A 14330-nucleotide genomic window follows, 5' to 3' on the forward strand; every position below is an offset into this window, starting at 1 on the left:
AAATACGCCAACCCAATAAGTACCTTCGGAGACACCTGTAGAGCACCTTTATAATCACCCAGTTACGTTGTGATGTTTGGTAGCACACAAAGTGCTCCTCTGATAAACGGGAGCTGCATAATCTCATAATCATAGGAACATGTATAAGTCATGAAGAAAGCAATAGCAACAAACTAAACGATCAAGTGCTATGCTAACGGAATGGGTCAAGTCAATCACATCATTCTCTAATGATGTGACCCCGTTAATCAAATGACAACTCATGTCTATGGCTAGGAAACTTAACCATCTTTGATTCAACGAGCTAGTCAAGTAGAGGCATACTGGTGACATACTGTTTGTCTATGTATTCACACATGTATTATGTTTCCGGTTAATACAATTCTAGCATGAATAATAAACATTTATCATGATATAAGGAAATAAATAATAACTTTATTATTGCCTCTAGGGCATATTTCCTTCAGATATCCCGCAAAGTAAAAAACAAGCAAAAAACAAGAATTGGCATTGGGCACTATGTCAATAGGTTAGTCCCAAAAAATGATATAAATGTGTTATAAAATGAATGTAAAACATTCAAGAATGATAAAATAATAGAATGAAACAATCAAAAATTATAGATATGTTGGAGATGTATCAGCAACCAGCAAGTTTGAGCAACAAATTAAGTGCTCATGGTGCCGCTTTTTCATTGATAATGAAGCGCGATGAAACGGCGAGCATGGCGGATGCCATGGGGTATCTCCAGGAACACTTCTTGAAGATGGATAGACAGATCACCAACCATGTAAGGTGGGTCACATATGATATTTTTTTTTCTTAGAGGTAATTTACCTCAATAAACGTACGTCACAAATGATTAATTTTGCAAACTTTTTTTAATCTTATAGGCAATTAATGAAGTAATGCATCAATATGTTCTTCTCGACACATGCATATGCATCCACATCTATAATCTATAGGTGTCTGTGTGCGTGATTCAGGGCATCTCCAGCCGCGCCCCCAGGAAGGCCTCCCCAGGTGATTTTTTCGCGCCGGCGCCAAAAAAACGGCTCAGTCGCGCCCCCACGAGCCCGATTTTCGCCGGCCTGGGCCGAAAACAGCGCCGGCGGACCCAGGCCGAACCCGGCGCGCTGGGGGGCGCCGGGCGAACTGTTTTTGCACGAAACAGCCGCGGGCCCGCCGCGTCAGCGACATGGTGCCTCGTCTTCCCCCAACGGCCTCGGTTCCCGCGGGGAATCAATGGCAAGGTTGCCGCCGGTCAGCCTTGCCATTGATTCCTCACGGGCGGTGCGTCACGGGACGACGCGCCGACGCCTACCCTCCCTCGCACGCGTAAACACGGGTGCGGCGCGGCTATATAGCCGGTGGCCTGCACTCGCCTGTGCCCACACCAGCCCCGCCCCTCGCCGCCGCCCAGCTCCTCCCTCTCCCGAGCGCCGCCGCCCAGCCCCTCCCTCTATCTCTCTACCTCTCACGAGCCCGTCGCCATGGCGGAACGCTACCCCGGAGACGAGGCGGCGGCCAACGGCTTCGGCCGCCGTTCGCTCCGCGAACAGGAGTCATGGCTCCTGTTCCAGGCGAACATCCCGGCGCCGCCGGACATGCACGCCGGGCCGACAGGGTGGAGGCTCAGCGCCGGGGGAGTGCCCATTCCCCTGTTGCCCGACGCCGTGGCGAAGCCGAAGTACTTCGCCGAGGAAGTCGAGGTCGTGCGCGCCTCCCTCACCGACGCCCAACTCTCCCTCCCCCAGTACGCCGCCGACAACCATGCGGCTTGGGCGGCGTATTTCGAGCGCCGCCAGCAACAGCGCTTGGCGTCCACCAACGGCGCGCCGGTGGTCGGCGACCGGAAGAACAGCGAGGGGCGCCACCTGTGGTGGGGCGTCCCCGGCCGCACACTCGAGGGCGTGCTGACGTACCTCGAGGGCGGCAACGACCCGCCGTTGGCATACCCGGCGAGGGCGGCCGCCCCGGCGCAGCACCGACGCGCCGGGCCATGGGCGCCAAGGAGGTTCGGGTCCTCCTCCTCTTCTTCCTCCTCCCGATCTTCATCGCACTCCTCCGGCACTCCGGCCCTGCTCGGCGTCAAGGCCGAGCCCGCGGCGGAGACGCCGCTTGGCCGGCGCACTCGCAGCGCCGGCATCGTCATCAACGAGGGCGGCCGGCGCGCCTACTCGTCGGCTCCTCCTCCGCGCTTCGTCAAGCCAAAGACGGAGCCGGGGCTCGCGCCGGTGAAGAAGGAGCCGGCCGCGCCGGTGACGACGGAGCTCGACGACGACGACGCGGCCCTGGAATGGGCGCGCAGGGACTCCATAGTGATGGAGAAGGAGCGCCTGGAGAAGGCGAAGGAGCGCCAGCGCGCCGCCCTGCTTCGCTTCGCGAAGCGTCGACGCGGCCACGACGAAGGCGGAGTCGTCGTCATCTGCGACAGCGACGACGACGATGACGATGCGCCGCCACCAGTCCGCCATGGCGACGCTGGGCAGGGGTCCAGCAGGGGCGCCCGCGTCAAGGAGGAGAAGGCCGACGACGACGATGGCGGCGATGGCGGCGACTTCAGCCAGTTTTTCCTTTAGATTAGTTTATGTATATGTGCTATGTAATGAAAATCCGTGAACTTCGCTGAAATGTGCCGAAATTTGTCGTATTTTGCCGAAATTTATCGTGTTTGGCCGAATTTTATCGTGTTTAAGCCGAACTTCGCCGAACTTCTTTTATTTTAAAACATGCCTGGGGGCGGCCCTGGGGGCGGCCCTGGGGCCGGCGGCTGGGGACCAACTCGCCCCCAGGCCCAATTTTTGCGCCGGCTCACCCCCAGGCGGCGATTTTAGGCGCCTCCTGGGGGGGCAACGGCTGGAGATGCCCTCATGAGCTATTAGCTAAGCATGTTATTTCCATTTGGACTAAACAGGAAATCCAGCTCCCCGCAACCCATCTATGTGTGCTAGGTTTTTTTGGGGACCTAATATAGTCTAAAGGACTATATGTTGATCATAATTAATCAAGAGTAAGTTACAATATTTTAGTAGGTTACTGTTAAGAAAAATCCTGAAAAATGTCATTCTATGGAGCTAGTATTTCCTTCAATTTATGTTTTTAGTTAGTCTTTTGCATTTTCAACATTCCTCTTATAGTTATATACAATTTATTCTTCCAATATAGGTTTTTAAACATTGTGTCTGCATGAATTTAAGTTGCAGGACATTAGTTTTTGGCTGTTTGAATTATGGTCCGAGAGTTAGCTACATAAGATAAATGTTGACTAAACTCATCAACTAAATTTTATAAATGATTAGGTTGTGCATAATTTTACTAGAGAACTGAATGGCTATGCAGTTTTAGAATGAGTTTAATGTCAACCACAAATATTTTTTTGCTACTATGAGATTGAAGAAAGGTATATGTTTCCTCTTCCCAGGAGCTTTAGTTTATATATTTTAAACCTTAAATATGAAAATAATGCGAGCACTTTTTGTGGAAAACTATGAACTAACCATGAAGTTTGGGTTCTAGCATGAGTTTTCATGTCCTATAATTTTCATGGCACTCTAAACCGAGGCTGCAATTAAGGTTTTGGTCAAATAATTGTGTAGTGGTGTTTACCATTAGAAGTTCGCATTGGTAACAAATATAGTGGTTGGATCAACTTTGCACTACTAATGGGCTCCTTTTAGCTTCCATTCTGGTTGGCTTTTATGGTAAGATATTGTAAATAGTTTTCCATTCTGTCCCCTTCTTTTGATCATAAAACTCGAAGTTGGATACGTCTAGACATATATTTGAGTTGGATGGAAGGCACGCGTCTATCTCCTTGCACATAGATACCTCTCATGTAAATGTTTTCTTCACAAGTATTAGGAATTTTGCGGCGGTGGAGCTTTCGAGCCACCAAATTAGCTCCAAGCAAACATGTTAGTTGTGTCTATTAACATCACACTTTTTTCCCAAACTTATTGATTTTTTTTGCAAAAGCAAACAATTTGTATCAAGAAATTACCATCCTTTGACCATAATTAGTTTAGTCAAGGGTAAATGACCATAAAAATGAAATTCTATTATTGGTAATGCTACCTTTTCTACATAATGCACCCATCCAGAGGTAAGCAAATCAGTAATGATGGCTAGATTGTATTTCTTGAACTCCATAGTTTGTTGATTTAATTGCAATGCACTAAACAACAACTTGGAGTATGTTGAAGTTGTACTCAAGGTTTAACAAACCAAATTTGGTACTGCATCCATGGCAAGACATATTATAATTTATATGTGTCCCTTTAGTTACTTGAACATACCAACTACAACAATTCATCATTATACGAAAAGAATGATAATCAGTGTAGTGTATACATCTCTGACCTTTTAAATACTTCTACCAACATTAATGTGTAATGTTGTCTATTCTGATGTGAAACTAAAAGTAAGGTTCCCTTCTAGGATGTTTGTTCCAACAAATTCTTAATTAATAGATGAGGCAATCTTTGCCTCCGTTTTGAAAAAAAAAACTCTAGAAGATCCCCCGAGCTCGTTTTGGCGCCCGGCCGTTCCCTTCTGGATTCGCTGGGCACGGCCGGGCGCCAAAACGAGCTCGGGGGATCTTCTAGAGTTTTTTTTTTCAAAACGGAGGCAAAGATTGTCTCATCTATTAATTAAGCAGAAGAGAATTGCCCAGTTAATTACGGAAAATCGGGCGAAAACCGAAACAACAAGGGCCAAGCCCATCCCAAAAACTAACACACACAGGGCAAAGCCCACCCACGAACAATATCGATGACAACCACGTCGCCCACACGACACGAGGTCCATGCCTTCGAAGTTGCAACTCTCCCCGAGGCCGCCGCCTCGACATCCACTGCTCCGTTGCGCCCTGTGCACTCAACCGACACCGCCTTCCGGGGCCGCCGCCCCGACATGCCACCGCTCACCCTCGAGCAGCAACGCCGCACGATACAACAACCCGCAGCCCACACTGCTCAGGACAACCGCACGCAGACCACGAACGTCGCACCACATCCGGGGCCGCCGCCCCGACATGCCTCCACTCGCCCTCGAGCAGCAATGCCGCATAATACAGCTACCCGCAGCCCATGCTGCACAGGACAACTGCACGCAGACCACGAACGCCGCACCACATCCGGGGCCGCCGCCCCGACGTAAAGTCAGACCGCCCTCACTAGGTCGCATCGACCAGGCTGACGACCTCGCTACCCACGTAGCACCAAGTCGCCACCGAAACAATGCACAACTACGACTCTGCCCCATAGAGCCACCGTTGCATCGCTATCTGAGGCCGCCGCCTCAGCGTAAATCCACCGTCCGAAGCCGTCGCCCCGGCCTCCATCACCCCGACAACGACGCAACTCTGCACCACTGCCATGAGACCACCACTCCACAAAGGTCATCGCTTCCAAGGCGGTGCCTCCAAGAAGGTAACGACATAATTGCCGTCGCCGCCTGCTCCAATGGAGCTTGGGTTTTCACCCGGAAACACCAGACAGTTGTGGCAGTAGATGGACGTAGCTCCGCGATGTGCCTTCAGGAAGGAATGCAATGCTCAAGAACATCGCCAGCACCGGCAACGAAGAAGGTGCAAGACTTTCGCCTGGAGGATCTACTCCACCGCCGGGCCTCACAGGAAGCGAACGGCATACAAACATAGCAAGTTGTGCAGAGGACATCGTTGCCAACCACCAGCCCTCAACACGCCGCAGCAGAGCGCCATGTCAGATCCGCCCCCCCCCCCCAGCCACCTCCAGCCCAAGTTGCTGCTCTGTTGCAGCTCACCATCACCAGAACCTCCACCGACGCGGCACCGTCGTCCAGAAAACTGCGCCTCGCCGCCACCACCGCAGCTCCCTCGGCCGAGGGAAGGGACCCCAGGCACCCAGCGCACCCTACAGCCGCAGCCCGCCGGAGCGCCGCCACGCAGCTTGCCGGAGCGCCTCCACCGCCAGATCTGGGCGCCCGGGCGCCAGATCGACGACGGCCGGCCTCAGCGCCGCCCCGCCCACCCCCGCGGCGCACCTCGCCGGCGAACCCGAGCCAAGCCGCCAGATCCGCGCGACAGGAGGCCACCGCGCCCGCCCCAGCTAGCTCCACGCCTCCGTGCACAAGCACGCCCAGAGCACCCATCGAGGCGGCCGGCCCGCGCCATCCAACCCCAAACGGGAGGAGGAGAAGGCCCCGCCGCCGCCGCGCCGCGCGGGCTTTGCCTGGCGACGCCTGCCGGCGGCGGCGAGGGGAGGAAGGGCGGCGGGGTGTGGCCTAGGCGGCGGCTAGGGTGCGCTCCTGGCTGCCCGCGGGAGCGGTCGGGGAGCGCTTTTTTCGTTAAGACGATCTTCTGGAGTTAACCATACCAGGCAAAGAACTTCCACGTGAGGAGCAGCTTTATGTTGTGAACTTTTCTTTTCGAAACGGCTTTATGTTGTGAACTGGCCCTGTTAGACAAGGTAGTACTCCAGTATAGACTAGAAGCATGTGAACAAGTGTGCACCTTGACGCTAGCAGCGTATATTGCCGCAGTAGCAATTTGCTCCTCACATGAGTACTATTGGATGCATGCATGAAAGCATTTCTTATTTTTCTCAAAATAATTAGTACACCATAGAAAAAAAAAGTGTAAGAATGACAGCAGTGTTGTTCGTGGAGAGAAATATTCAAACAACCAGTAGAGAATTGAGACTTATATTTTACTTTATTTTTCTTAGTGGGGTGTTAAGTTATTTAAAACGTTGTGTGGTCGAGAACACACAAATGAAATATAGTTTACAAGAAAACGCTGACTTGAAGGTTTGGCGTATATTTGAAGTTTGAATCTGAAAAAACTAAAAGATTTCACAAACATGTCAGTAACATTTTCTTTTGGAATAAAAGTATATGGTTTTTCTAATGCATTCTTCATATAGAAATTCGTTGTGCTGCCGTGATTTGATATGAATAGTACAAAAAAATTGTATGGTTCCCAAGATATAACACAAATGTACTTTTGAAAATTACATTATAATTTTATTATAACATAGGATATTTAATTTAAATTTAAATAATTTAGTATTTTGATCACATAAAAAAATCTAACATGCAAAGCATGTATAAAGTACAAGTATCTTTATAATTCATGAACATCATTGAAGATTCATGGACATTTTTCTAGTTCATGAACAATTGTAAATTCTAGATTTCTCTAATTTGAAAAACAATCTTGTACATTTTTAAAATTCTCTAATATTTTTTAAAAATTTGTGAACATTTTTCCAATGTCTAGTCATTTTCCTAAAAGTCAGAGAAAATTTCAAATTCATGATTGTTTTTTCAAAAAATTCTGAACATTTTCTCAATACGTGAACATTTTCATATACGCTGACATTATTTTGAACATTTGTGAAATCCATGAAATATTTTACAAATTTTTGAATATATTTTCAAATTGGGAAACATTTGTCAAAATCTATGAACATCTTTTAAATTTTCAAACATTTTGCAAACTTATGAATAATTTTTGAAATCTAAGAACATCTTTAAAATCCACGAACTCATTATAAATTCTTGAACATTTTTTAAATCCTTGAACATTGAAACAATTCATGGTGGGGAAAAAATTCATCGACTTATTTTCAGTTGACGAACATTTTTTAAATTTGTGAACTGTTTTCAAAATTGAGTTGAACATGTTTTTTCTAATATATGATATTTTATTTCATCATACTTTTTAAGCTTCAAAAGATAACTAATATAAATTATTTTCCAAAAACATGAAAAATAAAATTGTTCCAAACCATGTGCTGGATGTGTGCCTCCTTGCTGGTCTTTTGCTTTTTCGGGCAAACTCAGTGACCTATCACAATGTTTATAGGGTCAAAAAAGAGATTTCGGCTTGGCCTATCCAAGCATGGTGGCCAACCCCTAATGAAAGTGCGGGCTTCGCGAGGTTGTGAGCTTTGACATTCAAACTCCTAAACTCATGAACAAAATTACAAGAAATAAAAGTCCTAGAATGATGTATAATTTCATGTATGATTGCACCATAGCTGGCAGATCTTCCCTTCTTGATGGCCTCCACCACTACCTTGCACTCTGAAGCCACATGAATATTTTTGATAGATAGGTCATCGGCAAGGGCCATAGCTTTGTAGATTGCTAGTGCTTCCAGAGTTGATGGTTCAGTTATAGAGCGAAAGACAATTCCTGACGCTCCCAAATAGTTATCTCCATGGTCCATGCATACTGCCCTCTGAAGCCACAATCCCTCGATATTGCCGCATCCACATTTAACTTCATCAAATTCGGCGAAGGAGGTAGCTAGATACTAGGCCTATGAGATGCAGTTCTCACTGTCGTGGTGGTTGGTCCATGTATTGTATCAAGGTCGGTGATGAAGCAATGAGTTGACATAGGGCTTTGAAATATTTCCTCATGATAACTTTCCTCCGTGAACTCAATCTGCCCCACAACTTGACCACCATCCACGTGAACTCTTCATGCGTCAAGGACTCATGCATACTAAACAATCAGATATTTGGATTTTCTTCTTGTTTTCTAGAACATATGCTCAACCATTAGTTCTGAAGAAAGTGCCCATATTACAACTCAACAATGCTTGCCTCCACGTATCCTCCATGCCGCAGAATGGGCGGATGGCCGTTGTTGCCATGTTTCTATGGTGAAGAAGTTCTCCCGTCAGCAAGGAGTGTTGAGCCAGCGACCACAGGAACACCTTAATTTTTGCTGGGATCCTGATTTTCCAAAGGTATGACCACCCACTGGACTATGTCACACTATCTAATGATTCTTTCCCTCCTTCGAGCCAATTCTCACTGCTGGTCTTTATTTTGACTATCATATTATATGACGAACTGACCGAAATAACCCCTTTTGGTCTGCACTCCAATCCCAGAAATCGTCCACATGTCGTGTGCATCCAACATGCTTGGCAAGAGAGAAGTACCAAATTAAAAATCTCCATATCACCAAATCCAAGCCCTCCCAATTTTTTGGAAGTGTCATAATGTCCCACTACACACAACAAGGCCGTTGTGCTACTGGGGCAATCCTATATATCTTAGCGATCTGGAGAATAACATCGCTTCAAGCGAGTGTACGGTGGGCTAGCCCTAGTAGTGTTAGGTTTATTATTTATTTATATTCTTTTTTACCCATGCTTACATTCGAAGTTATTATGAAAAATATATCGTATATTTCCAAAAACAATTTACTGAAAACTTTCACTAGGCATTTAAAATGCTAACACGGTGTAGAAAATGTTCATGCAACTTTAAAAAATGTTAATAGTTTAAAAAATGTATGTGACATTTTTTTAAAAATGTTCATGCTTGTCAAATTATGTTCGTGAAACATTTGAAAAACAATTTGACCATCCAAAAATTGTGTGTAACATTTAAAAAAATGTTCACACATTTCAAAATATGTTCGTATATTTTCGAAAAAATGTTTATACAATGTTAAAAATGCTTAATGTTTGTTTGGATTTTTTAATATGTACGCCAAAAAAGGTTTGAAACATGTACTTGAACGAATGTAGATTATGTATTCAAAAAATGTACAACGTGTATAAAAAAATCTTCCACAAGTATATGGAAAATGTACCGTGTGTATTGAAAAAAGTTAGAAATGTATTAAAAAAAGGAATAAAACTCAAAGAAAACCGGTGAAGAAAGGAAGACTTATGGACGAACAGAATCGAAGAAACAAACTAAAAACCAAAGGGAAAACCTGAACAAAGCCGACCGAAAACCAGATGAAAATCGAAATAAAGCCATGTGACTGGCCGGCCCAGTATGGGGACTCCTTGAGGCGACACTACGTTACATATTGCAGCAAGCGATATATAGCTACTAGCACCAATCGACCAATTTTGTTTGGAGAAGGACAAAAGGAGGAAAAGGCTGGCCCACTTACGGGTTACATGCACGTCCCTCATTGACTTTCATTGTTCTTCTCCAAACTATATGCCATTCAATTCTTGATCATTTGATTTTGTATGCAGAGGACTAATGATTCATCTACATAGAGAGGGGCCTCGGGGTGTCCGTACATATCTTGGACTTGATGTGGACGAAATTGAAGAAGCACGTGCCTCACTACCTCCGAGAGAGAGAGAGAGAGAGAGAGAGAGAGAGAGAGAGAGGTTTATTTTTTTTCATTTTTTTACCTTTGATTACATTGAAAATTATTACAAAAAATATATCACATATTTAAAAAAACAACTGAAAACACTCACTGCATATTTAAAATGTTAACACAATGTAGAAAATGTTCGCGCAAATTTAAAAATGTTAATAGTACTATAAAATGTATGTTTCATTTAAAAAATGTTCATGCTTTTAAAAATATACTCGTGAAATATTCGAAAAATATATATACAATATGAAAAAAATGTCCATGTTGTTCCGAAAATAATCTGACCATTCAAAAAATTGTTTGTGACATTTTAACAAATGTTTACAAATTTCAAAATAAGTTTGTATATTTTTTTAATAGGTTTATACAATGTAAAGAAATGCTCAATGCTTTTTTGATTTTTCTTAATATGTATACCAGAAAAGGTTTGAAACATGTATTTGAACGAATGTAGGTTATGTATTTGAAAAATGTTCAACATGTATAAAAAAAATCTTCCAGAAGTATATGAAAAATGTACCGTGTGTGTTGAAAAAAAAAAGTAGACATGTGTTAGAAAAAGGAATAAAACTCAAAGAAAACCGGTGAAGAAATGAAGAATATGGACGAACATATATCGAAGAAACAAACAAAAAACCAGAAGAAAGCCGACGCTACGTACATGTCGCGCCAAGCGATATATAACTACTAGCACCAATCAGCCACTTTTTGGGGGGAAGCACAAAAAGAGCAAAAGGCTGACACACTTAGCGGGTTACATGCATGTCGCTCATTGTCTTTCATTGTTCTTTTCGAAACTATATGCGATTCAATTCTTGATCATTTGATTTTGTATGCAGAGGACTAATGCTTCATGTACATAGAGAGGGGCCTCGGGGTGTCAGTACATATCTAGGACTTGGCGAGGACGACATTGAAGAAGCACATGCCCGACTACCTCTGAGAGAGAGAGAGAGAGACAGAGGTTAATTGTTTTTCATTTTTTACCTTTGTTTACATTCAAAATTATTAGAAAAATATATATATTATATTTCTAAAAATGTTAAAAAATGTAGAAAATGTTCGCACAAATTTAAAAAATGTTAATAGTATTGAAAAATATATGTGACATTTTTATAAAACGTTCATCCTTTTCAAAATATGTTCGTGAAATATTTGGAAAAATGTCTATACAATATGAAAATGTCCATGTACTTTATAAAACAATTTTAAATTTCAAAAAATTGTTTGTGATATTTTAGAAAAAAATTTAGACATATCAAAATATGCTCGTATATTTTTCAAAAAAATTGTACAATGTAAAATAATGATCAATGTTTATTTGACTTTTTTAATATGTATAAAAAAGGTTCAAAACATGTATTTGAACGAACGTATATTATGTATTCGAAAAATGTTCAATGTGTATAAAAAACTCTTCCACAAGTATATGATAAATGTACCGTGTGTATTGAAAAAAAGTAGACATGTGTTAGAAAAAGGAATAAACCTCAAAGAAAACCAGTCAAGAAATGGCGAATCATGGACGAAAATAATCGAAGAAACAAACTAATAACACAAAGAAAAACCAGAAGAAAGCCGACAGAAAACCAGAGGAAAATCGAAATGAAGCCAGGTGAATGGCCGGCCCACTACGGGAACTCTTTGAGGCGACACTGTGTTACATCTCGCAGTAGGCGATATATAGCTACTAGCACCGATCGGCCAATTTATTTTTTTGGAGAAGGACAAAAGGAGGAAAAGGCTGGTTAACTTAGCAGGTTACATGAATGTCCCTCATTGACTTTCATTGTTCTTCTCGAAACTATACACCATTGAACTCTTGATCATTTAATGTTGTATGCAGAGGACCAATGCTTCATCTACATAGAGAGGGGCCTCGGGGTGTCCGTACATATATAGGACTTGATGAGGACGACATTGAAGAAGAACATGCCCGACTACCTCAAAGAGAGAGAGAGAGAGAGGGGGGGGGGGGTTACAATTTATTATCTTTTCATTTTTAACTTTGTTTACATTCAAAATTATTATTAAAAAATTATTGTATATTTCACAAAATAATTTGAAGAAAACATTCACTACACATTTAAAACGTTAACACAATCTAGAAAATGTTCGCCCAACTTTATAAAATGATAATAGTATTAAACAAATGTATGTGACATTTCTAAAAAATATTCATGCTTTTCAAAATATGTTCGTGGAATATTTTAAATATATGTATTAAATATGAAAAAAAAATTCTATGTAGTTTGAAAAATATTTTGACCATTCAAAAATTGTGTGAGTTGTTTTAAAAAATGATTGAATTTTCTTGAAAAATGTTTATAGAATGTAAAAATATTCTCAATGTTTATTTTTATTTTTATAACTTGCATACCAAAAAATGTTCGAAACATGTATTTGAACGAATATTATGTATTCAGAAAATGTTCAACGTGTATAAAATAATTCTTCCACAAGTATTTGTACAATGTACCGTGTGTATTGTAAAATAAAATAGACATGTGTTAGAAAAATGAATAAAACTCAAAGAAAGGCGGTGAAGAAATGAAGAATTATGGACGAACAGAATCAAAGAAACAAACTAAAACCAGAACAAAGCAGACGGAAAATCAGAGGAAAATTTTGACGGGCGGGCCCACTATGGGGACTCCTTGAGGCGATGCTAAGTTACATCTCGCCGCTGGCGATTTATAGCTACTAGCACAGATCGGCCAATTGTTTTTGGAGAAGGACAAAAAGAGGAAAAGGCTGGCCCACTTTGCAGGTTACACGCACGTCTCTCATTAACTTTCATTGTTCTTCTCGAAACTATATGCCATTTAATTCTTGATCATTTTATTTTGTATGTAGGGGACTAATGCTTAATCTACATAGACAGGGGCCTCGGGGTGTCCGTACATATCTAGGACTTGATGAGGATGACATGGAAGAAGGACATGCCCGACTACCTCCAAGAGAGAGAGAGATAGGTTTTTTCTCCATTCAAAATTATTATAAAAAATATATCATGTATTAAAAAAATAATTTACTGAAAACTTTCACTAGACATTTAAAATGTTAACACAATGTAAAAATGTTCGCTCAACTTTAAAAATGTTAATAGTATTAAAAATGTAAGTGACATTTTTTGAAAATGTTCATAGTTTTCAAAATATGTTCATGAAATATTTAAAAAATATCTATACAATACGGAAAACATGTCCTTGTAGTTTGAAAAACAATTTTACCATTCAAAAAATTGTGTGTGACATTTTATAAAATGTTCACACATTTCGAAATATGTTTGTATATTTTTGAAAAATATTTGTACAATGTAAAAAAATGATAAACGTTTGGTTGACTTTTTAATATGTATACCAAAAAAGGTTCGAAACATGTATTTGAACGAATGAGATTATGTGTTCGAAAAAGGTTTGATGTGTATAAAAAAATCTTCCCCAAGTATATGAAAAATGTACCGTGTGATTGAAAAAAGTAGACATGTGTTAGAAGAAGGAATAAAACTCAAAGAAAACCGGTGAGGAAATGACAACTTATGGATGAAAAGAATCGAAGAAATAAACTAAAAACAGAAAGAAAAACCAGAAGAAAGCTGACAGAAAACAAAATCGGAGTAAAGCCATGTGAATGGCCGGCCGACGACGCGAACACCTTGAGACGATGCTACGTTAAATGACGCCCTAGGCGATATATACCGACCGGCCAATCTTTTTGGAGAAGAACAAAAAGAGGAAAACGCTGGCCAACTTAGCGGGTTACATTCAAGTCCCTCATTGGCTTCCATTGTTCTTCTCGAAACTATATGCCATTCAATTCTTGATCATTTAATTGTGTATACAGAGGACTAGTGCTTCATCTACATAGAGAGGGGCCTCGGGGTGTTCGTACATATCTAGGAATTGAATTGGACGAGATTGAAGAAGAAAATGCCTGACTACCTCCAAGAGAGAGAGAGAGAGAGAGAGAGAGAGGTTTACAATTTATTATCTTTTCATTTTTAACTTTGTTTACATTCGAAATTCTTCTTAAAATTATATCATATATTTCAAAAAATAATTTACTGAAAACATTCAGTATAAATTTAAAATGTTAACACAATGTAGAAAATGTTCACGCAACTTTAAAATATACTAATAGTATTCAAAAACGTACGTGCCATTTATAAAAAATATTCATGCTCTTCAAAA

This window comes from Triticum urartu, chromosome 4, assembly GCF_003073215.2.
Source record: "Triticum urartu cultivar G1812 chromosome 4, Tu2.1, whole genome shotgun sequence".
Classification (NCBI taxonomy): Eukaryota; Viridiplantae; Streptophyta; class Magnoliopsida; order Poales; family Poaceae; genus Triticum; species Triticum urartu.